Genomic DNA, 23,952 nt, shown 5'->3' with positions numbered 1-23,952 from the left:
GACGGGTTATTAATACTTATAAGTTGCGAACATGGAAAGAATTCCCATAAATCTGCGTAGTGCACTGAATCTTGCAGCAGAAGAGATAAAGATGTATGAAAAGCTGCTGAATGCCTGCACATCCCATTCAGCCCCCGTTCAAGGACCTGGCTCTGCTCTGGGGAGCCCTGGAGGAGAGGGTGCCTGAATGGGGCTGTCAGCGGCTCCAAGGACTGCTGGTCCCAGGGTCAGCTCTCCTCATCTCCAAATGTTGCCCTCCAGCTCTGTGTGTTTTCCACACGTGTCATGATAGTTCCCTACTCCCCAGAAGGGTGTGGTTTAGCCAAAAGTGGGAGGATTTAGGAGGACGACAAAGAAAAAAATCAAAGAATTGACGACTGATTATTTTCCTCCCTCTGTTTTAACAGATAGAGTGGGCAATCTATTCCTTCTGTGTCGCTGAAAGGGACAAGGATCACTCTCCAGTTGAAAGGGCTCACTCTAGTCGACCGGAGAGACCATATTCAGAGCTCTGTCCTATTCAGATTTTGAATCTAAAGAAAGCCATATACACCTGTCTGTGTAGAGCTGCTCCTTTCCCCTTGCTGAGCCATATGAAATTAAGGATCATTTTTATTCTGGCTTCTCTTTTCAGTTGTGCACACACCTCCCTTGCATACACAAGCCTGGTATTCATGCAAACCAGGTGCATGCAGAAAAGAATTTTGCTCTGAATATGTATTTAGCCAGCAGTAACTAAGCTCTCCAAATTCTTCTCTGGAGTGCACAGAGCTTTGTGTAAAACCTGGGACAGACTCTCATTCTTAGCTTTAATTTCTAGTTGTCCTGTTCAGGAAGCCAGAGAAGATATTCCCACAATATGACCACTTTGCTGCTGCTTCACTGCATGACTTCAGGCAACACAGGGAGTGTGGAGCCCTGCTAGGTGCTGAGGGTGCTTGGCCCCCTTCTGACAAAACACTTAAGCATGTTATTGAAATCAAAGGAAGGACTCACTGGCTTCAGTGTGACCAATGCTTCTGCTTTCCTTCAACATTGTTGGAGCATTCAGCTCCTTATTGCATCCAGTCCTTTGTGATTTTGTTCCAGCTCTCTTTCCTTCATTGTCTGTAAATATGCATGTAATGGTGCTCAGCCTGCAAAGATTTTATAATGCCACACATTATGCAAGAGAAAAACTCAGGAAAGTGATTTATAAATGTTAATGTATTATTTTGGGAATTGTTAGTAGAAAAAAATAAATGTGATATATCAATTCTACTTGCACAATAGCTGCTACCATCATTCATTTACATTTCTGGGCAATTATTGTCACTGTGCTGTGCAAGGTCACACTAGTAACCCCAGCTTTATGGATGTATGGCTAAAGAAAGCTAAGTGACTTCCACAGGTCACAAAAAAATCAATGGCCATGCAAAGACACAGGTGTCCTACTCAGGCTGTAACTTCTGAATTGCCTTAACTCGGCAATAAATAAATAAATAGGCTGAGTGCCAATTCTGCTTCCACCTACATTCCTGTATCTCTGCCCCCTCCATCTACATGTCTCTGGTCCATTCTCTTGTAGGAACACTTACAGTTCAGCTTCAGGCTCTCTGCTGACATGTCTCATGTTTGGTGAGGAGATGATAGATTGGTTCCCCTAAGCTGAGCTTGGATAACTAAAGCAAGGCTTACAGCATCCCTAAGTACACAAACAAACAGCCTTCTCTCAGAGAGTTATGGTTTTGTTCTACACAAATCTGGAAGCTGTGTCATATGTGTCTGCACATGCACTAAACACTGATCATGGCTGACAAAATAGCAAAAATAGAAACCTCCCCGAAGGCAAGGTCTCTTAATGTATGATTAAGACAGAATGTGTGGATGGTCACATGGCTTACACTGGGCACACTGGGACACATAGCATCAGCTTTCTGTGGTGTGGAGGGCAGGTTGTACCTTGTGCTTTCTTAGTGTATTACACAAAGAATGCAAAAATCCAATTTCAATTAAAAAGTGTCATTGCAAACCCTTTAGTTATAAAAAATGTAACTTATTGGTGCTAAAAGTAGGACATGGGTCTGCCTGGACCTTTTGGAACTGCTACAGATACTGCTATGATCTGATGATTTTGTCATATCCAACATTCCATGGTGAGGAACTAGAAGACCCATCTGGCAATGGACTTTCTCTTCCTAAAATCTTTTTTAGCTTGATGCCATAGTAGTTGAAAATATTTTGTCTTCTGATGAGTTGAAAGTACAATAGCTGTCTGGGAGATGTTACTGAAATATTTGCTCTTAACCAAGATGGGGCATCCACACAGCTGTATAACTCAGATTGCCAGAGGTTCTTTACGTGACATCACCTATGCTTCCTTTCCAGGTAAGTCTCAAAAGACACAATGCCCTCTCAGTGCTCACAAACACTGTCAGGTTAGGCTGTGGTGACTGAGGAAGTCAGCTGAATTGTGCCTCTGTCAGCCAGAACAGCTACACCTGATGGGAGTTTAGAGACAGCTCCCAGACCAGCCCAGTAATATAAACTTAAATAGAAGTTGATATATTTTTTTGTATACTAGGCTGTGAACATTGAAGGCTTATGAACAGGAAAGCTGCTTGATATTCCCATCTTTTCATGAGTACTGTGATTTGGGTAGATAGCTTGTCCAGGTATGGAGCAGAAGCTTTTATTTGCCACCACTTGAATTGGCAGAATTTGTGAAGCACAGGCTGCTCTTATTCTTGCTGAACCACATCTCATCCACGCACTGGAGGGAGAAACAGCCTCTGCAACCACAAAAGAAAGGAGCACTGTGAGCTGAGTGTGTTTTGATTGAAGCAAATCCTTATGTGAGGTTTTCAAAGCACCTGTATGATGACTTCATTGCTTCAGTGACAAACTGGAATACTCCGAAGAACTGTCCATGCAGAGGGCTCTGGAAGCTTCCTTTCAACTGGCATTTTTGGCAGGGCAGATTGGCCTTCAATTCTGGATGTGTTCTCCTGGTGGATGCTCAGCTCTGTGCTCTGTGTTTGGGTCTACCAAGTTTGACTAGATTCATGTCCAAAGAGGGAGGACAGCTGGGAGTACCTGTGTGTGCAGCAGGCTTGATAAACTGCAGAGGCACACCTTGAGCTCTGCTCAGTGAAAGGTGTAATCCCAGATTGCCAGGAAGGCTTTAATAACTCCCCAGCATTTACAAAAGGAAAATCTGAGAGTACCTTTACTGTGATGGGTCACTCATTGCAAGCATTGAGATGCCAGGTTAGCAGGACCCCTGCATAGCTACTGAGCTTACAGTGTGTCAGACTCCCGCAACTGCTAGTGTTAACAGTAATTAATTCTTCTGCAGCTGCACTTACTTTTTAAAGGTGCTGATCATCTAATTATATAAGAAAACCTTAGGACTCCAACTTACATGTGGGAGTAGCTTAAAATCAAACCTCTGCAAGGGGTTTGCTGCCACCAGTGTGTACTGCTCAGCACTAGAGGAAGTTGCTGTGTTTACATGAAGGGAAGAGAGAAAGCTTGTGAAGAGGCTTGTCAAAAGTCTCCTTTTTTTTTTTCTGGCATACTATGACGTACCTTGGAAGAGGTTAGGTTTAGTTTAGATATTAGAAATAAATTCCTCACTATGTGGGTGGTGAGGCACTGGAAGAGGGTGGCCAGAGAAGCTGTGGATGCCCCATCCCTGGCAGTGTTCAAGGCCAGGCTGGATGGGGCTTTGATAAACTTGCTCTAGTAAAAGACCCCATAGCATAATCTTCGAGGTGCCTTCTAACAGAAGTTTAAGGTCTGATTTTATGTGCTACCACCCTTTCAAATTAAAAATGGAAGGACATCCATTCTGCCCCTGAAGCAGTATCATCTACCCAATGCCATGGATTATTGTGTATGAGGGAGGAAGGCAGAGAAGGGAAAGCCAGAAGGAAGCAAGGGAAGAGGTTGTTGTTGAGCCCCTGAGGGGAAAGTGACAGTGAACTGACTCCAAGGCAAGTTTGTAAATTATGAGCAAAGATAGCACATGCTGTTTGCCTCTCTGTTTGCATTGTTCAGAGAGATGGAAATTTATGTACAGTCACGTAAATGAACTAGAGTGCAGCAAGAAATATCCCTGAGTTTATCTTCCTTTTTTTTCTCTAATAATTGCTTCAGGATCTCCAATCCCAGAGGATAAATATACGGTTACTATTCTGTTCCTAGTGGTTAGATAGTTTTTAAAGAAGGGTACTAAATATTAAAAGACAGTTGTATACATACATGCATGCTGTCTCAGAGATTGTGTATGCATATGTGTTTTCCAAGCCCATCCCCAGATAGAATGCCATTACTCCACAAGCTGTCCAATGATTTCGTTATTGAGAAAGGCAATCCCTTTGTGATTTGAATTGTGCCTGGAGTTATTAAAAAAAAATCAAACATGGTTTTAATTGCTGTGAAGGTTTTAGTTGCTTATAGCCAGGAATTTAGCTCAAAATGTCTGCACTCCTGAGTTTAATTTGTGCAAAGTTTAATATCTTCATGCAATAAACCACTGAGGTATTGCTGTTTTTAGAACAATATACTAAACCATTTTGACTTCTCCAGGCAGGATCAGTTTAAAGCTTTGATTACCTAAGCTTTAAATCCTTAATCTGTGCTTGGAAAAGGCAAGGGGGGAGGGAAGGGCAGTTAGTGGAGAAGGGCAGCATTTTCTGAATGTCCAGCCAAGTATCTACTAAAAAATGAAATAGATTTTTTTATGGCACAGATACATATGAATTTGCCCTAACAAAAACACATCAGTGTGCTAATTTGAGGGGGGGGGACATGCACGTGTGGCCCACGCATGTGCTCTGAAGCTGGGGACAAGTGCCTGAGCCCTGCAGTCCTTGCCCCTTTTACCCCTCGCAGCCATGTGTGAGTAAATCACAGCTGTCAGTATGGTAGCAGCTTGATTAAAGTTCAGGGGTTTAATAGATCATTTTAAAAACCCCAAATTACTCCCACTCCCTAGTCGATCCACCTGGACCCTTGCCCTAGGTGCATGGCAGTTTTCAACCAGCACTGGAAAAGCCAAGTCTGGGCCTGAGGTTCCTGCTTATTCCCCGAGGATCCTTGCTGCAGACCTAGACCAACATTCTCAGCTGTATTTAATCTGCTCTGAGACAAGCTGGCTATGAGAAAATGCAAAGGAAAAGGCACATAAGCAAAGACATGGAAAAACTTGGACAGTTGGCCTGCTTTGTTCACTTGGTAAACTGGAGGCTGGCCAGTAACAGCGGAGCTCCCTTGGCAATACAAGTCTGTTCCAATTAATCGTGTTTAACCATTCTAATCACACTTTAGCACATTAATCCTATTTTCAATCCAAAACACATCTGAAAGAGCGGCATGTGGGCCTTTTTATAGCAACCGCAAATCAGATGTAACTGAGAGACATAGGGCCCTAGTTTACTCTGCACTTTCACTGAACTTAAACTTAATAAAATATGTGACTGAGTTGTGGTTGGATTTACTGCATGATGTTGATGCTTCCACATATAAATAGATCCCTTAAGTAACTTAAAAACCTGTCAGAAAGGGCAGTGAAAATTTGATTATAAGGTAACCAGTGCGTGTGTTTTCTAACAATGACATTGTTCCTCTGGTCAGTGGTATTGAGAGAGCTTTTAAAATTTAATCTGCTTATGGATATAAATGATGCTACACTTGGAATCATGGGGCTGCATTTTTTGCCTCAACAACACTCAGTTACAAAGAATTTTATGGTTTGCTTTAACTATGAAAACAAAATGAAGCTGTTGTCTTCTCCCAGACATAGTTCCGGCATTTAAAATAAATTTTGAAATAGCAAAATTTTAAACTTTACTGTATTCACCATGTTCCAAGTGAAATAATATTTTTGGTTTGTACTCCTGATAAAATGTGGCTGCTTTGCATTGCTTCTGTGTTAAAATCCTTGCTTTCAATAAGAGGTGGTCTTGTTAAGGTATAGATCTGTGATATTGAATTTTATTTCCCACTCTGGATTTGCTTTAAACTGAACAACAGCAACAAGAAAAAAAAGTTGCATCCAAGTATGTCCATCCCCAAATCTCTTGATGTCTTTAATGCCCAAATCCATGTTTATAAGCAGACTCAATGGAGGTGCATTGGAATGTAAATTATGCAGAAGGATTTATGTTTGAGTGTTGAATTTAGCTGTGAAGTGGGAATGAAGTTATTAATTCATGCTAAATTAATTTAGCAGTTCAGAATATAGCAAGAAAAGGTGTGAAAGAAAAGTCCATCTTTAAAAGGAAAATCTTGGACAATTATCAGGATTATACTTGATATTTGGCTTTCTAAATAAACACTTCTAACTTTTTATGTTACAAATACTAATCTAGTAAGATGCATTAGGGGAACCTAAATGCAAACTAGAAATAAGTTTATCCAGGTAAGTAAGGCTTTATTAAACAATTTAATTCATTCCAGTTCTTTTGGAAGAAATTGCAGGTTATGGTTAATGTAGTGTATCAGACAGGAATAGCATTCACAGAGCCACCTGCATTTAATATAGAACTGTCAGAGATCTCTACTCACTACCACTTATCCAGAAAGAAATACTCAACAATTTGATCAACCCAGGACTTTTTAATATTGAGAAATATATTTCTTTTTCTGAATACAATGAAAATAAAGACTCAGTTTATGGAATTTTGTTCTTCAGTAGAATCTATACAGGGTTTTTTGAGCTTATTGAATTAAAAGACATTTTGGCCTCTTCTGAATGCTTTAGTAGGTACTGGAAAATACTATCCATTGGGACTGTACCCAAATAGAGAATTAAGACAATACATTCAAGGCAAGTCTTATAAAAAGGCTTTTCCAAATATCATGAAAGAAAGTCTGAAAAAATAAGTTAGTGCTTGTGGTGCCAAAGTCTGAAGATCCTTGGGTTAAAGATACTAACTGATATATGGAATATTACAGAATTCCATGACCTGCTAACAAATCAGCTTATCCAGCAGGCATTTCTAATATTCTTCAAAAAGGAGTCTAATACTGGTGAAAAGAGCAATTGAGTGAGTTGGTATCTGTGGAGTACAAAATGGTGAGCAGACAGTGTTGGCTACTCCCCCATTGGTGATGAAAAGCATGACTGGAAAAAGCATGAACATCTTCTGCTTGCTGCTTGCCCTGTAAAGTGGGGACGAGGCAAGGGAGGCTGCCAAGGTCAGTTTTACAAGGAAAGGAGCTTTGAGATGCCCACCATGCCAGGCTGCCTTCATGGGGATCCAGAGGAGGAAAACTGCCCTAATGGGAAGTTAGGACCAGTGAGAATTATTTTTACTTTCTGCACTAAGGCCTTCAAAACTTGGCAAGCAGAGTTCATGGTAGATTTTAAGGAGCTGGGAGGCACATGGCAGAGCAGCAAGTCCTTCTACCTACTCTAGAAAATGAACTGCAGTCAGCAAGAATTTGCTTGCCTGTGAGTCAGCAAGTACTGATATTTTGTCTTCTGCAAAGCAGAACTGCTAAGGGACAAGGGGTTTAATGTATTAATCTTTCCCCATCTCAAGTTTAGTGAGTTTTTTGTCATATACTTCAGCAGAGCCAAAATTAAATCAAAACCTACCTACAGTCCCATTTCAGCTACAAACTTTAACAAGTGCCACGAGACTCTTCTAAACCAGACAGAATAGAGGTTGATGGATTTATTTCCTTTCCTTTATTAGGAAACCTTTCCATGATTTGTAATTACTCATCTTCTGAAGGGAAGCTCTGCAGCAGATGAGTTGTCCAGAGAGTTCTGGCCAGGCAGCAGGAAGCTCTGTGGCTCTGCACCCCACAGCCCAGGTTTGGCACCTCCCTTCTCCACCCACCTGCCTACACACAACATCTATCCACAGCAGCCTTGAAAGCCCATATACAAACCCCATATGCATCAGCAGTGGGTTCCTGCAGATGTGCAGAAATGCCACCTTGCCATATTGGCTTTGTACCAGTGCCTTCTTTTCACTGCCTTCCAAATGTAAATCCTCAATGGACTGGCAGACCTTAAACAACACATTGAATTTCAGTCCAAAAATATTTCCTTCCTTTAGGCTAGATTACTGTACTATAGTCCCACAACTGCTCATGTGTTCCCCAAGACTTAATGTGTCCAACAGGAAAAACTGACAGTACAAGCAAAGTTATTTGGAACTGATGTGTTTAAGTATTTTGACATTGCAGCAAAAATGTTTCCTGGAGTTTAAGAAATTACAATTTTGCCAGCTTTTTAGATAGGATATTCCTGTTGCTTAAAAAAGTGTTAATATTTATCTATAATTTCAGAGACAGAAAGGGTCAGAACACAGACTGCAAGGATAGAAATGATAAATTAAGAAACAAAGGTGTAGATGTAGTTACTTGACCACTTCCTGGATTATTCAATACAGTGGATTTCTCAGGCCCAGCATTACACTCCCATCTCCCTGGGACATTGTGATAGAAAGGCCTAGATTATTTTCTTAGTTTCTCTGGTATGAAACTGGAGTAATTTCAGCAATTCAGATTTTAGAAACTCCTGTTTCAGGTGCACACATACATTCCACAGATGAATAGAGGGGTACCATGTCATGGTCCTGTTGACCACATGATAATTTCTAATGCATAGATGAAAAGTGCTGGATGCACTCACACAGCTCAGCTTCCCACTGCTCCTGATTATCTGAGCTGCAGAAGCTGCCAGGACCCAGCTCTGTGGTGTGGAGCACAAGGTGGCTGCAGTCCCTGCAGAGGCTACAGCTCGAGCTTAAGGTATGGTTGTTCTTTACATGAGGTGGATTTAGCCCAGATTCTTTCCAAACTTCTGAATCACCATCATCAAAACTTCTGCACCACTATCAATTCTCAGCACTTCTCACACCCTGTTTTTAGAGTAAAACTTTTAACTGAGATATAGTTTAACCCACTCCTTTATGCAGCCAAGTCCTGGATCACTTCCCATGGCCTCATAATGTCCTCTAAACAAGGAAATGTGACATTTATGACTCATTCCTCAATAGGTGTGACAGAGATGCAGATCCCATTAAAGCTGCTCACTGTGTTCCTATTATTTTCCTATAAAACTCTAAATTATACCTTTTTTTTTTTTTTACTAAGAATTGTAAGTTCTAGATGTCCTACAGGTTGGTATGACAGGTAATGCCTTTTGACTTAGGCTAAGATGAGTGTATAGTATGTGTTACATACAAGCAGAGGTGCAGACCTCCTAGAAAAAATGCTGTAGCCTTTTTTGGCTACAGCATTTTTCCTGTATGTATGGAAATGCAGTCCATACATACAGAACACACAGTCTCTATGCATGGAAATACATAGAGTTACCACCTGGTGTCAAGAAATCACATCTGAAGACACAAGACTGAATTTCCCAAGTGTGGAAGTGCTCAAGACCTCAGTCCAGGACATTTCACAGTTTGTTTAAAATATTATAAACTGGGAAAGAAAACTTGTTTCCTGACACAACACTTACTATCTGTGTGACAGCTGAAGCTCTAGGAACTAAAGAGGACAAAGCATGTTAAGTTTGAGGCCTGAGAACTTGAAGCCAGTGGTTGAAGGGAGAGGTCAGTGTTGTACTAAAGGAAATTGAAGCCAGTTTCAGAATTTTGCTTACATCAGTGCTTTTACATGTGAGCAAATTAATATATTTTAGTTGTAGTAGAGTCACAGTTTTTCGGGCCAGATGGTACTAATATATGTTTTTCAGACTAAGTATCTGTGTTTACATTACTCAATAACAATATTGTAGTTCAATATTATGCAATAGCAATACTGCAGTTCTTAGGAGTGAACAGAAACTGCAAGGGGCTGAAAAAAATTTGAGAGCAAAGAGGTGGCCCCTGCCCTAAAGACATGGTCTCAGAAGATAAGAGATGTGAGAAAAGTTAGGGGATCAGTCAGACCATATTGAGTGGTTATTGGACAGTGCATGGGTACATCCACTTTATATTTACTGAGCTGTATAATAATGGATCATATTTTTTATTCAGGACTGTGGTTTATTTTTACAAATAGTTTAATTTGTTTTATAAATTGCTGAGAAGTATCCTAGCAAAGTCTCTATAACACTTTGCACAGGACAATATGAAGAATATGAAGTTCTCAGATTTCTAATTAGACTGAATAAGAGATGGGTTTTATTGTCAGACAATCATTATTGGTGCAGTCTTGCAGCCCTAGGGAATTTAGGTAGGGGGAACGATCATAATACCATCCCCAGAACGGATGTTCCCTTATGCTTGTTTGTTTAATGATGCTGCATGTTGGCCACTCGATTTCTGTGATTTCCTTAAGGAGCTGCTGCTGCCCTGGGTGCTCTTCTGTGATCAGATTTTGGCAGAACGACAGGCTAAGGAGAATTGCAACAGGCTGTTGGACTGCAGGTCCTGTGTTAAAGTCACTTGGTCACTGAAACATCACTCCTCTCACATCGGGTGAGAGTTTCAGAAGCTGCATTTGGCCTTTTCACCCTTGTCTGCAGAGACATAAATACCTTGGTGTGCTTTCACATTAACTCAGGCATGTCAAAGGCTGTCTGTGGAGCTGAGAGTCTCACTATTTTAAAAAAGGCAAAGCAAACCCTAAATGTTATAATGGATGTAGTTAAAATTAGAAATAGATTCAAGTGGAAATGCAGGGAATGAGTCCAAGTTGAAATAGAGGCTGAACCCATATTCTCACTCTGCTTGCATCTGCAGCTCTGGAAAGAGAGTCTGGGGTGTGTTTGAAATACACATAGCAGGTTTGGGGCAGGTCCATCCCTAACTGCTGTTAGTAATGGTCTCCACAGGGCAAAATGAAGACTTACAACTGAGATATATTTTCAGCCTTCTGGAGTGCAAGTACTTTGGTTTAAGAAAAAGAATGGTGCAGTGCATTCAATGTCAGGGCCATCCGTTTGAGATTAAAAAAAGAGGACTCCATGCTCTCCTGCATGCATATAAAGATGTTTTCCTCCAACTGTACCTCAGCCCTGGTTCTCACCTGGCTGTGACCCAGCAGGGTGTTTGCAGCAGATTTAGAGCTATGCAGACTTCATCCAACATCATTGCACTTCCCACAAGCACAGCGTCCCTAGGGGGCTGTAAGGGCAGCCACATGCCCTTTCCTAAACTGCTTCCAAAGTACATTTTTAACAAAGCTGCAGCAAGGGTTTTGGTTTTGGTTTTTTTTTGTTTGTTTGTTTGTTTGGGTTTTTTTTGTTTTGTTTTGTTTTTGTTTTCCTTCTCCTCTGTCCAGCCATGCTTGATGAATAAGACTGAGAAATCCAGATCAAATTCATTGTTAATTTACAGAACTCAGGAGAGTGAGAATACTTCTTGTCTATGCTACAACCTGTGGGTTTCAGGTAGAAGTTCGGCAGCTGAGCTCCCCATGAAGTTCTCTGAGCAGAGGATGCTCACTGCCAGTGCCTGAGCAAGTTGAGGGGCATCCCTGGTGCTCTGCAGGGCATCGTCCACCTGCCATTGCTGCCTGGGCAGTGCTGGTCTCTGGAAAGCAAAATTACTCCCACAATCAATTCTTTCCAACCTTCTCATCTCCATGCAAGCAAGCACTTGGATAACAGGGCTACTCTGTGTTTTCAGAGGGGCCTGAGGAATGCAGGACTCAAAAGGCAAAGGATGTGCTCAGAGCTCGCTGCTGAGGTGTGTTTGTTTGAGTTTGACAAATTAAGGTTTTCCTTTGCAAGCCCGAACCTTCCTTTTGAAAGTCTTTGAATTCCAGCTTTGAATTACAACTGCCTCAATTTCAGGCAGGCAGATTTTGAATCTGATCCCTGTGGTTTTTGGTTTAGGGTTATATCCACAACTGAAAGGGGCCTTAATTTAGCCAGTTCCTCTTGGGAAGACGGCCAAAAGAATGAGGTTTCTGCCATCTTGAGCACAACCTTCATAAGAAATGCTCCTAAAGTTTCTTTGCTGTCAAATTAAAGCCCTTCATGCTGCTTTAGCATGCCACCCCAGCTTAAAATCTCAGCAGAACAGGTCGCAGCTTGATTCCTTGAACTTTCATGGGTGTTGGGCAGGCACGGATCATAGAAAATGGCATTCACCCGAACTTTGCTTCCTCATCACTAGCTGAGATCTGAAACTGCCACAGCTCTCACTCGTTCTTGCTGTTCCAGCTTCAGAGATTTTGATTAGGAAAATAAATAGAAAAATTTGTGGAGAGAAGAGGAAACTGCCAAAACCAAGCTGCCTTGGGACATATTCTAACTGAAGTGGTACAAGAGAAGAAAAGCTGTGACCCTGTTGTGTTCATATTTCAGTTTCACACATGCCCAGTAGAAATGAGGATGTGCCATAGGCAGAGGAACACAGGCTTTCATCTCACACATCTTTTGTCCTGATGAAGGAGCCAACTGCTCAATGCAAGACTGTGAAGTCCTGCTCTGTGTCCGTGTGATAGCACCTGCCCTAGTGACCACAGTGGGAACTGATTGAGGGACTCCAGAGCTAAAAGCTGTGTTCTTCCAGAGTTGCCATGTGGCTCTGGGGTGCTCAGTGGAAATAAAGGTCTTGCCAGAGTACCACAGAAAAGTGCTGAATGAAGGTTACAAACACCTTGGGACTGGCACAGGACCGGGCTGGGAAAGTGCCACTGGTGATGTATGACAGTATAATCTCTGTAGCTCTCTGTACCCAAAATTTAGGAGCTGTTTCTTCAAACTGTGCTGCTTAGAGAAGAAAAAATATTTTGACAAGATAAACCTGCTGGGATTCATTGCAGGATATATTATTGCATAGCAGCAGTTTAAAATGGATTCCCAAGGCCTCCTTCCCCTGATGAACAGCAACATCTCTAGTGCAGGAGCGCCTTAGTGAGGGGAATATTTTTCCAAAAGGCTGTTCTTGCCATTGGCTCTTTAAATATAAGCAAAGAGTAGCTGCAGCAGCCCAGAAGCAACTGCAAACCATTTTAGGTCCTGTCATCACTCATTCTGTCTCCCCTTCCAGCTGGTAGCTCTTGTCACATCTTTCTTTCCTTGTTCCAGAGGAGTCTCCTGGTGTTGATAACTATTCCTTATTGCTTCTAATTATTCAATCAGTCCAAACATTCTCTACCATTTCTCCTGTGTGTGACAGGGATGGGTGGCTGCTTTTTTCTCTAGACTCAAGAAGGGTGCACCTCAGGAGGGCAAATGAAAGTAATACCTATCTTAGCAGTGTTGATGACAAAATCCCTGCTGGGCTTGTTCTGGGAAACCTGCATTGAGATGAATTTTGGTGTGAACCTGGGGTGGCTTCTCTCCCATGTTAACTTTACCTGCCTGCAGGGCACAGGCCTCTTTGTGTTCTTTGGATTGGCTGCAGACTGAGAGAGATGGAAGAGGGGAGGAAAGGGAATTGTCTAGCCTTTGGACTGCACATTTGTTATTGTTTCATTTTAATTGTTCCTAGTAATTCTAAACTGCAAGCTGTTCTGTGCATCTGGGGAAGTATGATTGTACAAAAGATTTTTTTTGTCTGTTTGAAGTATTTTTTCTTTCATTCATTCTTCAAATTCTTTTCTTTTTTCTGAATCTTCACTGGTTTTTAATCTTTGCAAAGAAATACTAACTTTCTTTTTCTTCTAAGTTACAATTTATTTGTTATTTCATTGGGGAGCACAGGAAAAGGTAATTATTACTGCATTTCACATCATATAGGGATCCTACTCTGTCACAGCTGCTGGCCACATGACTAGCCTTTCTCCAGGGAAACCCAAAGTACTTGGTTTCACTGTGCAATTCTGTACTTATCCAGAACCTGCTCCCGTGCATATTGAGCCTTGTGAAAAGGTCATTTAATTATGAATTAGGTGTAGATGTTTCTTAGAATTTTAAAAATAATGAAGGTCCTGTTTTTGGGAAATAAACTGGTTTTTTTTTAAGAGATTATTTCAGAGGTAATGATTTTAATGAGTAGCATGTTTCAATGTTTTAAGAGTTTGAACAAAGCAGAAAAATAGCATTAAATTTGGAACCCCTCTTTGAATAAAAATGTGATGGTTTTAGTTTAAGGAGGGATATAGCCTTTGTGTTATGATACTGCCTTTATGCTCACAAAGCTGTGAGCCCGTTTCTAAAACTCTGCTAAAGGACTGTTGTATAGAGAAAGTTACAAGCATGAGAGCTATGGAGACATGGAGAATACAGACAGGTGTGGATTTTTACATCTTCACATACCCCTCTGACCTCTTCTGAAGCTCCTGGAGAGGAGAGTGGAGTTGCACATTCACATGATCATCAAGATGGGTTGCCAAACAGCACCAAAGGAAGGCAAGACTTCAGGGGTTCACTTCTCTGAGTTTCTCCTCCAGCCTTGCTCTTGGCCCTCTGTTCTGACACACTTGGAACCCCTGAGAGATTCCCCTCTGAGGCTGAGGCTGCCCAGCTCAGTTCTCCCAGGACATGATGGGCAGCATTCAGGCATTCAGATGTGGACTCACCAGCTGTGCAGGAGCAGGATCACTGCAAGGCTGTGGCAGGCAGGAACTCCCTCAACTGCCACAGACAAAATATTTGCCTGCTTTAGTCCTTGGATGAATCAGCCTTGATGTCTGTCATACTGCACGTTCTGTTTGCCAGTGGGCAATTGTTTCTCCTTGGCTGATGGACAGACAAAAATGCCTGTGGGTAGGCAGATATGTGACATCCTGGATACCAGAGAAATTTTTTTCCCTTTTCCAAGAAATGAGGGAATCAATTCTCTTTGACTGGGAGCAATAAACCACTTGTTGAATGCAGGTCTGAATGCAGGTCTCCAGTCCTGAATTACAAATGGCTCTTCATTCATTATCAAACTTACTTTGTTTTTTCTTTCTTCTTCAGGGCAAAACTTGCTAACTTATATTATAGATCCAAGTAAGTTGTAGAATTAACCCTGGGGTGTTGAGGGGTGGCATAGAAGGTATACCAAGGTGGAGGAGGGGGAGAAATGCATGAGTTTACCTTAAACATAAAATTTGCTGTAAGAATAATAAAATAATATGATACATCTGGATTGATTTTCTCCTTGGTGATAGAGGGCTGCTCTAACAGTTAAGCCTTGGTCATGGCTGACTTGGACATACTTTAAACTCTGTGATAGGGTTCTCATATCTCTTTCTATTTTTCTAAAGTAATAACAAGAGGAAGGCATTTATTACCAGGAAGGCTGCAGCCCTAGGCAAGAAGTCATCTTTGATTTAACTTTACAGCGAAGTTGCTGAATTAAGTGTAGTTTTGTTTTTATCTGTTTGCATGGAAGGCTTCCAGATAAAACAACTGTTTTAGTGACCTGTGCACTTGTATCATGTTAATTAGGTTTGAAAACTCATCTATTGTTTTCATAAGGCTATTACATTTTCTGTAATTAAATTAAGCAAAAAATAAGGATGCATGGAATAATATTTATTATTAATACCAGACTCGAAAGGCTTACAACATGCGAATTGAAGTTGCCTTGAAGACAGCTTGAACTTCAAAACAATGTCAAATAGTCTAGTTTTTCAGCAAGTCATTGCTACATGTAGTTAAAGAAATCATTGATAGAGTGAGAACTAGCCCACTGAACACCCAAGCTTCTGGTTCTTTTTGAAACTGTGTAGCTTCTGGAATCTTTATGGCCTAAATTACTGCTTAAATGGGAATGAAGCTTTAACCCCTTTAAACTACATGGATTGGGGTTTGATCTTGTCCTGTGCTGTTTGATCGTGGGACAAGGTCTGGGAGGCTGCCTGCATGGTCACAGTTCCTGGGAGATGGAGAGAAAGTAGATGGCATGGGAGGACGTGAAAGGGCTCCTCAGTGGCAGGGACAATTCAAGGTGTCCTGTCTGTGTGAATCCTGTCCAGGAGGGAGAACATGTACACAAACAAGGCAAAAATATTTTGCAGAACAAAATCTCATCTACCAATGAGATTTGGATCACGGATCTCATGAGACAGAAATTTTCTCATATGGTCTCTGTGGATTTTTCTCTTTTATCCACTTGCTGCCTGAACTTGGGTTAGCTTTTTGCACTTACTTACCTGCATGTTTACAAAGTACATTTTCCTTTGGTTTACTTTGAATCTGGAAACTGCTTCTTTCCTCTCTTGTCTTGAATCTCTGGGCATCTCTGAGCATGCTGCTCATGCTGAAAATCATCTTAGTGTGTGTCCTGCCCTGCAAATGCAGGCTGGCAAGAGATGAGCCTGTGTCAGTCCATTTCCTAGCCTCTGCCAAGCAGTGGAGGCAAAATTTTGCCTTCAAAATACATTTAAAGTAAGGAGACATTAAAATGGTGCCATGCTGTGGCTCTGACCACAGAGATGAGAGCCAGCCTCATTAACATTCTGTCTGGGAGCAGATGTCCTGTGTTGGTCTGGGTGTGCTGGGAAGCCACCAGGCTCCAGCTGCAGCATGGCACAGCTGGACTGTCCCACACGGCCGGGCTCTGCACCAGCAGCAGGGTGGCCAGTGGCTTGTGTTTCATAAGGCTCCTGGCGTTTCAGCCAAAGGCAAAGCCAAGGCACTGCCCTGGGAGGGCAGAGCCCTGGCAGAGATCCAGGCTGGCACTGCCTGGCAGAGCAGCTCTGTGGGAAAGGGCCTGTAGGGATGGTGGCCAGCGAGCTGGGCACAGACCCACTGAGGAGAGGCTGTGGAACCAGGGCTTGTTCAGCCAGAAACACCTTCAGGGAACCACACAGCAGCCCCTGGTACCTGCAGGGAGGTCACGGCGAAGATGAAGCCAGGCTGTGCTCAGTGCTGCAGGGTGGGAGGACAAGAGGCAGCAGTGTACTTTGAAACCAGAGGGGTCCAGACTGGGTGCAGGGAAGCATTTTTGGGTGGGACAGGTTGCTTGGATGGTCTGTGCAGCCTTCATCCTCTGAGGTTCTCCAGACTTGTCTGGGCAAAGCCCTGAGCAATCTGTTCTGACTTCATGACTTTGCCTAGTGTATTGTAAAAGACCCCTTCTGGGGGCACTGCCCACCTGAAGTACCCTATATTCCTATGAAATATTTCTTGTGATTGAGGATGTTTACATTATCTTTCATATGTAGATTTTCTGGTCTCTAATAAGGCAACTTTTCTTGCACTGAGGAAAATACTAGAGTTTTGGTTCTCCAGATTGCCTGTTTGCATGAAACACAGATAGTGTTTTAGAGACCTCTAACCTCTGTCAAGTGCAAAGGGAATCAAAATGTGCAAGGCAGGGACATGAAAACAAACACAAATAAACACAGAAACAGTATGACTGCACAAGTCTCATTTTCTTAGGTTAATTTCAAAATTTGTTAAAATCTAAATATAGACAAAGGTTTGAGTGAAATGTAATAATTGCTAAACTGGTTGACCTGCCACTATAACGTAAAGCTTTTTAAAGTAGGTATCCCTTCCATTAAAAGAAATTCATGACAGCTAATTTGGCTGAGGTATGCTCCAGTACAAGCAGATTTTGCATGCCTTGTGAGCAGCATATTTCTGAACTGGCTTGAGTGCACATCAATCAACCAGAATTAATCTCATGGTAAACATACACTGTTCAACAGCAAAACCTATCATTTGGATCCTCTGAAGTTTAATTAAAAACCTATGAGAGATCTTTAAACATGAAATGAGATTGATTATCAAATGTTGTCATAGCTACAGCAACGATACTTGTAATCCTGGTCTGTGTCCTGTAATGCTGCGTCTTGTAACAGTGTAAGTTTGGAGGCTCCTGCATTTGTGATTTTATGGATATTTTTAACTGCTTTTTGCACCAGTGTCTTTACTGCTGGAGCCCAGGCTCTTTGTGAGGGTATATTGGCTGAAGTACACTACTTTGTATGCTTACAACAGAATTTGCTTAAATATGTTGAGCAGCTGCATTTTAAAGCCTCTTGAAACAATAGCTGTCTCACAATGCTACTGTTTAAGGCAGGTTTGTGTACCAGGGATAGAGGTTCCTATAAAGAGAGGAGTCTCAACTCCAAGACCCTTTGTTGTCTCCACCTAGTTCTTCTCTCCAGCTGTCCTGCAAAATTCCTTCCTTCTGCCCAAGGTGCCCTGGCCCCACAGGCTCCTCTAAATCCCACCGTATGCTGCCGTCTTTCTGTGCGCCGTGGCCCTGGTCCCATGCAGCAGGACCACCTGCACGGCCCCCAGAACCTCTCCCTGGCCATCATTCAGCTGTGACCAAAGCTCCTTCAGTGGTGACCCCCATGCCCTGCTCAGATTTGTGGTTTTTGGAAATTGTCATCCCCTCTCCTGTTGCCTTCCCTTAAGGTTGAGACACTGTCAGGAGAAGGAACCAGGATTCACACCCAGTTTGCTCCCACCTCACATAATGAAAAAGCTTTTGTTATGAGATGGGAGTAGAGACAAGATGGGTGTCAGTGGGCTTGTATCCATGTCCATAGAGAGAACAAGACTATTTAAAAAAAATTTCGTCACACTGTTGAAGTTGTGCTTTGAAAGGTTGCTGAATAAAACAATCGGTGGCCTGGCTTGGAACACATAATGGCTCTATGGGAATTGTTTTGGTGGCACATAAACAAAGCTTTCTTTTTTTTACTTCTGGGCATCAACTGCTGGCAGAAGTAGATGAAAACAGCTTCTCACACCACACCGCCCATTTACATTTTCCATATGCTGGATTTTAAGATTATAGGGTTTTAGATTCTGAGTTTGCATGTTGTATTTTACATAATAATGAGTTTCTGTCTGAGGCTGAGTTGATACATGAGAAAGCAGAACCGCCACCACCCAGAAAGCAAGGAAGAACAACACACATTTTGGAAAGAAGCTCTCACTGAGCTCTTCACATTTTTTCCAAGAAGAATATTCAATTTCTGTTTTGTGCCATGAAGATGGTATCTGCTTTTGAGCTCCTTGGAAAGAGTTTGTCTTCCTACTTGGTGGCTCTGTTTCCAGTAGCTTAGTACTAAAAATCTTCTGAAATTCAATCACTCAGATTTTTTTTTTCATTAATTGATTGCTCAGTTACAAACCATTCACCCAATAAATTTTTGTTTCAGTCCTTGGCTTTGACATTTTTGCACCTCTTTTTCATCACAGAATGGCCTTTTACTGCCTGTTTTAATTGTAGAAACATCACAGCAGGACAAGGTAATTCCTGGGTAACACTATTCTTTTAATTATTTGCTTCCCTATTACAAGGAGTTTCTCTCTTCAAAAGGGGATACATGTCTGTGCAGTAAGGATGTTACTAAGAGGCTGAGGTCTCTTCCAAACCAAATTATCTTGTGATCCTACATGCATTTTAAAAAATTGCCCTGATCTCCTTCTGAAAATGAACTCAAGTTTATAATTTGTTCTGGTTCTTCCTATTTTACATTTTTTTTGTCACCAGGCACTTGGAGATGAGATGTCTACCAAGGTTTCACACAGCAGAGGGTCCTGCTGGGCAGTGCAGCACCCAGGGAAGTGATCCTTCAGCTTCTGTGCAGCACAGCAACATTCTGCAACCTTTTGTTTCCTCCATCTCTCCCTACTTTCTCTTATAGTAAAATTGAAGTAAATGGTCTTTGCCACAATTGAGACTCCTTTGCAGGTGGATTGAGAAGCTGGAGTCCTATCCTCAAAAGTCATTTAATGACTTCAGAGACACTTCCAGGTCTCTGCAGACACTTCCATTTCTGCAGTCACAATGCAACCAGCACTAAACACTTCCTTGAACATAGTTTTGTTTAGGTCCATCACACCTTGCTTGGTTCTAACCTCCTCTCATCACAGCACTTGTCCTTTGCCTTGTGTAGTAGAGGTCTTCAAAGTTCACTGAGCAGAGAAGGTGAATCTCATAAGGAGGTAATTTTACCTATTTCACAGCTCAGACCCAGGATCAGTTGTGCTCAAGCAGCATTTTTGCTGCTCATATAGAGATTTTGTAAGTTAACCTACAAGTAATATTTATTTCAATGTATGTTCTCAAAGCAAAGAGAATTGCAAGCATTTGCCACACTTTTCATGCTAGAAATCACCCAAGATTTATATCTGTGGTGAATTAATGAAGACAGAACATCTCTAAATAGCAATCTCTGACCTGAACTTAGAATAGGTATTTGTAGATGGAGCTTGCACAGTTTCCTGATCACTTGGAGTGACTGGAAAAGTCCAAAGACCCTCAATAAAACTGATGTCACCAGTTTCTGTCATTAGTAAAATAGGATTGTAAGGGTACAGAATACCACAGAACATCTTGTTGCTATGCTGACTGAGAATGAACACTGATCTGCTGCTGCAAAGAACTACAGTAAAACTTTGGAGACATGAAATATGTCTGAATTCTTCAGCTTGAGGACAGCTGTAATTATAATGAGCTTGCAGAAATCAGGCTGCAAGGGTAGCCTGTTCTCTCCCCCTGCCTGGGATCAGCCATAAATGACTCATAGTGAGGCGTAACACTACCTTTTGATTGAGAGGAATGTCAGTTCTCCAGCTATATGATAAATCATTACATCTTTATTAGGGAATGGGGAATGAAAGAACCGGTCTCCCATTATATGTTTACTCAATTTGTGTCCAGCTGCTTTAGGAACACCCTACTCTTATTTAGTATCTTAGCAAGCTTTGCTAAATCCATCTGTTCTAAAGCAGTATTGTGTTAAGCACAAAATAAAGAACCCAAAGCAGCCACCAGCTGCAGCTACCAACAAGCAGGCTATTGAAATCCACTTACTCTAGCTTACTAGACACTTATGAAAAAGAAAGACCATTCTAATATATTTAAGGCTAGAACAAGCTTATGTCTCCTTGCCTAAGACAAGCAGTTCTGATGATCATAGCTGGTGGTCTGGACAGCAAGAAAAGGCAGGACAGGCTAGTAAAAGCTCCTTTGACTTCAATGGCAATATGGATTTGACCACATGCAAACAATGAGAGTATGTGAAACTAATTATCTACCCATTGAGATTTTCTCTCCACCTTCCCCCTTTCTAATTTCTAATGAATGTAGATAATTGCTGTGTTCCCACTAACACGCAGATTAGGCCTCAGGGATTAGGCTATGTGATTGAGCAGCTAATACTAAGGGTAAACGCCTCTGGTGTTCCTGTTAAATGCATTCTTGCTAGTAAGTTAAATAATCAATCTACTAAAGCATTACTAAAAGATTTAAATACTAGTTTTGCAGACTTCTAGTAGATTTCTATAGTTTCTGACATACTGTGACATGCTTCAGAATGTTCGTTTATATACATTTTGATTTCTTTTGATGATTGTCAACTTAAGTTACTAAAAAAGGAGAGCATTTTGTACACAGAAGGGAAAGGGGTGGAGGGAAAGCAGTATGTTAGAAACATGAGTAGGTGCCCTGGCTTGTCCATCCGTCTTGGCATCATTTTATTTATACATTTTCTAAAGGATTAGAAGTAATCAGTTCCAGAGGATGTGCTCTGGAGTATTGGCAGCGTCTGCTTTCTTGGCAATCATTGCAAATATTTTATACAGTTTCATATTGTCTTGTGCCGTACCCAGCGCTGGCGGTTTGACGTAAACGGCGCTAATGTTTTAACTGCTATGGCAGCGACGCCTCTCCCCCTGCAGAGCCCTGTGCTCTCCAAAGCCTTGGAGCTGCCTGGGCTCATTTGGGACGGTGGAAACACTCACCTGGGGGTAGGACAGGACCCCATTTTCAGAGACAAGGTTCTGCATGGCTCTGCCCTTTGCAGCAGCACACCAGAGCCCTCAGAGCCTCTTGTCTGACCCCCTAGCAGGAAGAGGGTCTGGTGTGCAGGCAGCAGGACAGAGGCAGTCCCCATGCAGCATGTGCTCATTACACTCATTTTTTACAGCTCTGCCTTACTCACCAGTGAGAAACAGCAGAGCCCCACTCCCCAACTCATTTGTTTTAACATTTGCAGGTAAATATCTTCTAAAGTATAGACCTTGCCATACAGTTATGGATGCTCCAGACCAGTATCACTTCCTCTGGTCCTTCAAGGTTATGACCAGAAGCAATTTTAGAGACCACACTTTACTCATTCTCCAAAAAGAACACCTGAGTGCCTGTCCCCAGCTGCTGAGGTGAAGGGTACTGGGTTTTCCTGTTGTCACTCTGTTAATTCAGTGAGATGTTTAGGAGGAGAGTGGTAAGGCAGGGTGTTAATGCAATTACTAGAGCTCAAAAGCAGTAAAGAAAGTGGGAGAGGAGAATGGCTCAGAGTCCTTCAGACAAAGAGTATAACATTAATAAAAGAAAGCACTTTATTCCTAAGGAGTTAACTCTGTCCTATTGGCTGAAAGAACAAGGACATGCTGGAATATCAGCAAGTGGTTTTCAGAAAGGACTAGCAAAGTTCTGGCATTTCATACTAGTAACATTGTGAAAAGAAACACAAGAAATAATTGTTTCTTAATATGGCATTTGCCTAAAGTAACATTGATGTTGATTGAAGTAATGTAATTTTCATATCTAAAATGTTGCAGGGGAGAGTATGTCTATTTCATTTATGTTTGCAGAAACTTAATCTACAGGAAAAGATTTTATAACAGAATTGGAGGTTAAATTTCATTTGCTGATTTAATAAAAGCTAACAGGATGGATTTGGGGATATTTCATTAATCTTTCTTTCCTTTCAGTGAAAAGGAAATTAAGTTCAATCTAGTTCAAACTTTGCTTCACTATTATACCATGGATTGCCAATGTCCATGTTCTCTCTGGCAAGTTAAAACCTAATTAGTCACAGAAAATTCTTCCCTGATCCTGTCACTGCGAGGCAGGAAAAGCCTGGGCTGCAGACAAGGAATGCAGATGCACTCGATGCTTGGCCGTGGCTCTGTTGCTGTCTGTGCTTTCCTACGCAGCATGCAGTGACATAACTGAAAGTGGCATATTTTGTCCTTCATGTGATGAGATCAGATATAAGCTGCCTTTTCAAAATGCAAAGAAAATCTTTTAATATGAAGTAGTGCAAAGAACATCCTGCCATTGGCCGCTTCCCCATCTCTGCCCATCCTTTACAGCAGCGGCTCTGGCTGCTTGGGTGCTGTGAGCTGATCAGCTGTGCCCAGCTGGGTGAGCAGGGCCAGAAGGCTGAGTCTGCCTGCAGCTGGTCCAGCACCCTGCCAGGGGCTGCCAGCATGCCTGGGCAGTGGGGCTGGGGTGCCATGGGGCAGCGAGCCGAGCCCCCACACCACCACTGCCGAGGAGGGTCCAGCTGCTCCCACTGCACCTCGTGCCCTCGGGCTGGATCCTTAAAATGCAGCTTTGTGTTTCAACCTTTTATAATTTTGAAGAGGGTCAACTGATACAATTAATTTAGAAGCAACATTTTATCTATCACATCCCTTTACACTTCTATAAAATAACACTTGTTCTTTCAACATTCTTGATTACGCTTAATCAACAGCAATAACTATTAAAAATACCTGCTGTTTCTAATTCTAGTTCTAACTACTATTGTAGAATTATTCTGAGACCGAATTTGACTGCTCTGACATATATGTTGTCTCATAGTATGTTGAATTTTGAAATTTTTATGGCATACATTGGGTATAATCTGGGAAAGGAAAGTTATTTTACCTCTGGAGGTGAGATTATAGAGTATAATTGGCACAAGCATATATGGTAAAGGACTTTTTTTTTTCACATCAAATTAGTTGATTGCCATTTATGATTAGACTGAGATTTTCCAAGGCATTTTGGGGCACTGTCTCATGCAACCCCTCTAAAAATCCCAGCTGTCACTGCAGCAGTTTCAGAGTAAGATTTGCAGGGACAAAAAGCTGTCTGTAGTGTAATCCATGTGCAAGAAGCAGGTAATTCTGCTTCTTTCTGAAATTCAATGACAAAGCATGAGCCTCGGGGAGAATTTTAGCTTCCACTTCTAACTAAGACAGGGTATCTGGAGGCAACCCTTTGTTTCTCCAGAATACGTGGGGGAAATAAGTAAGTCTGCCCTTCTGTTCTTCCAGCAGTTACGCCCCTCAAAACAGCAGGTGACTAAAGCAATGCAGGTACCTCACTCTGGGTAGAGGATTACTGTGAGGAAATCCTGAAGGAT

Source organism: Lonchura striata, chromosome 5, assembly GCF_050655825.1.
Source record: "Lonchura striata isolate lonStrDom1 chromosome 5, ASM5065582v1, whole genome shotgun sequence".
Taxonomy (NCBI): domain Eukaryota; kingdom Metazoa; phylum Chordata; class Aves; order Passeriformes; family Estrildidae; genus Lonchura; species Lonchura striata.
Note: the sequence above shows the minus strand (reverse complement) of the source record.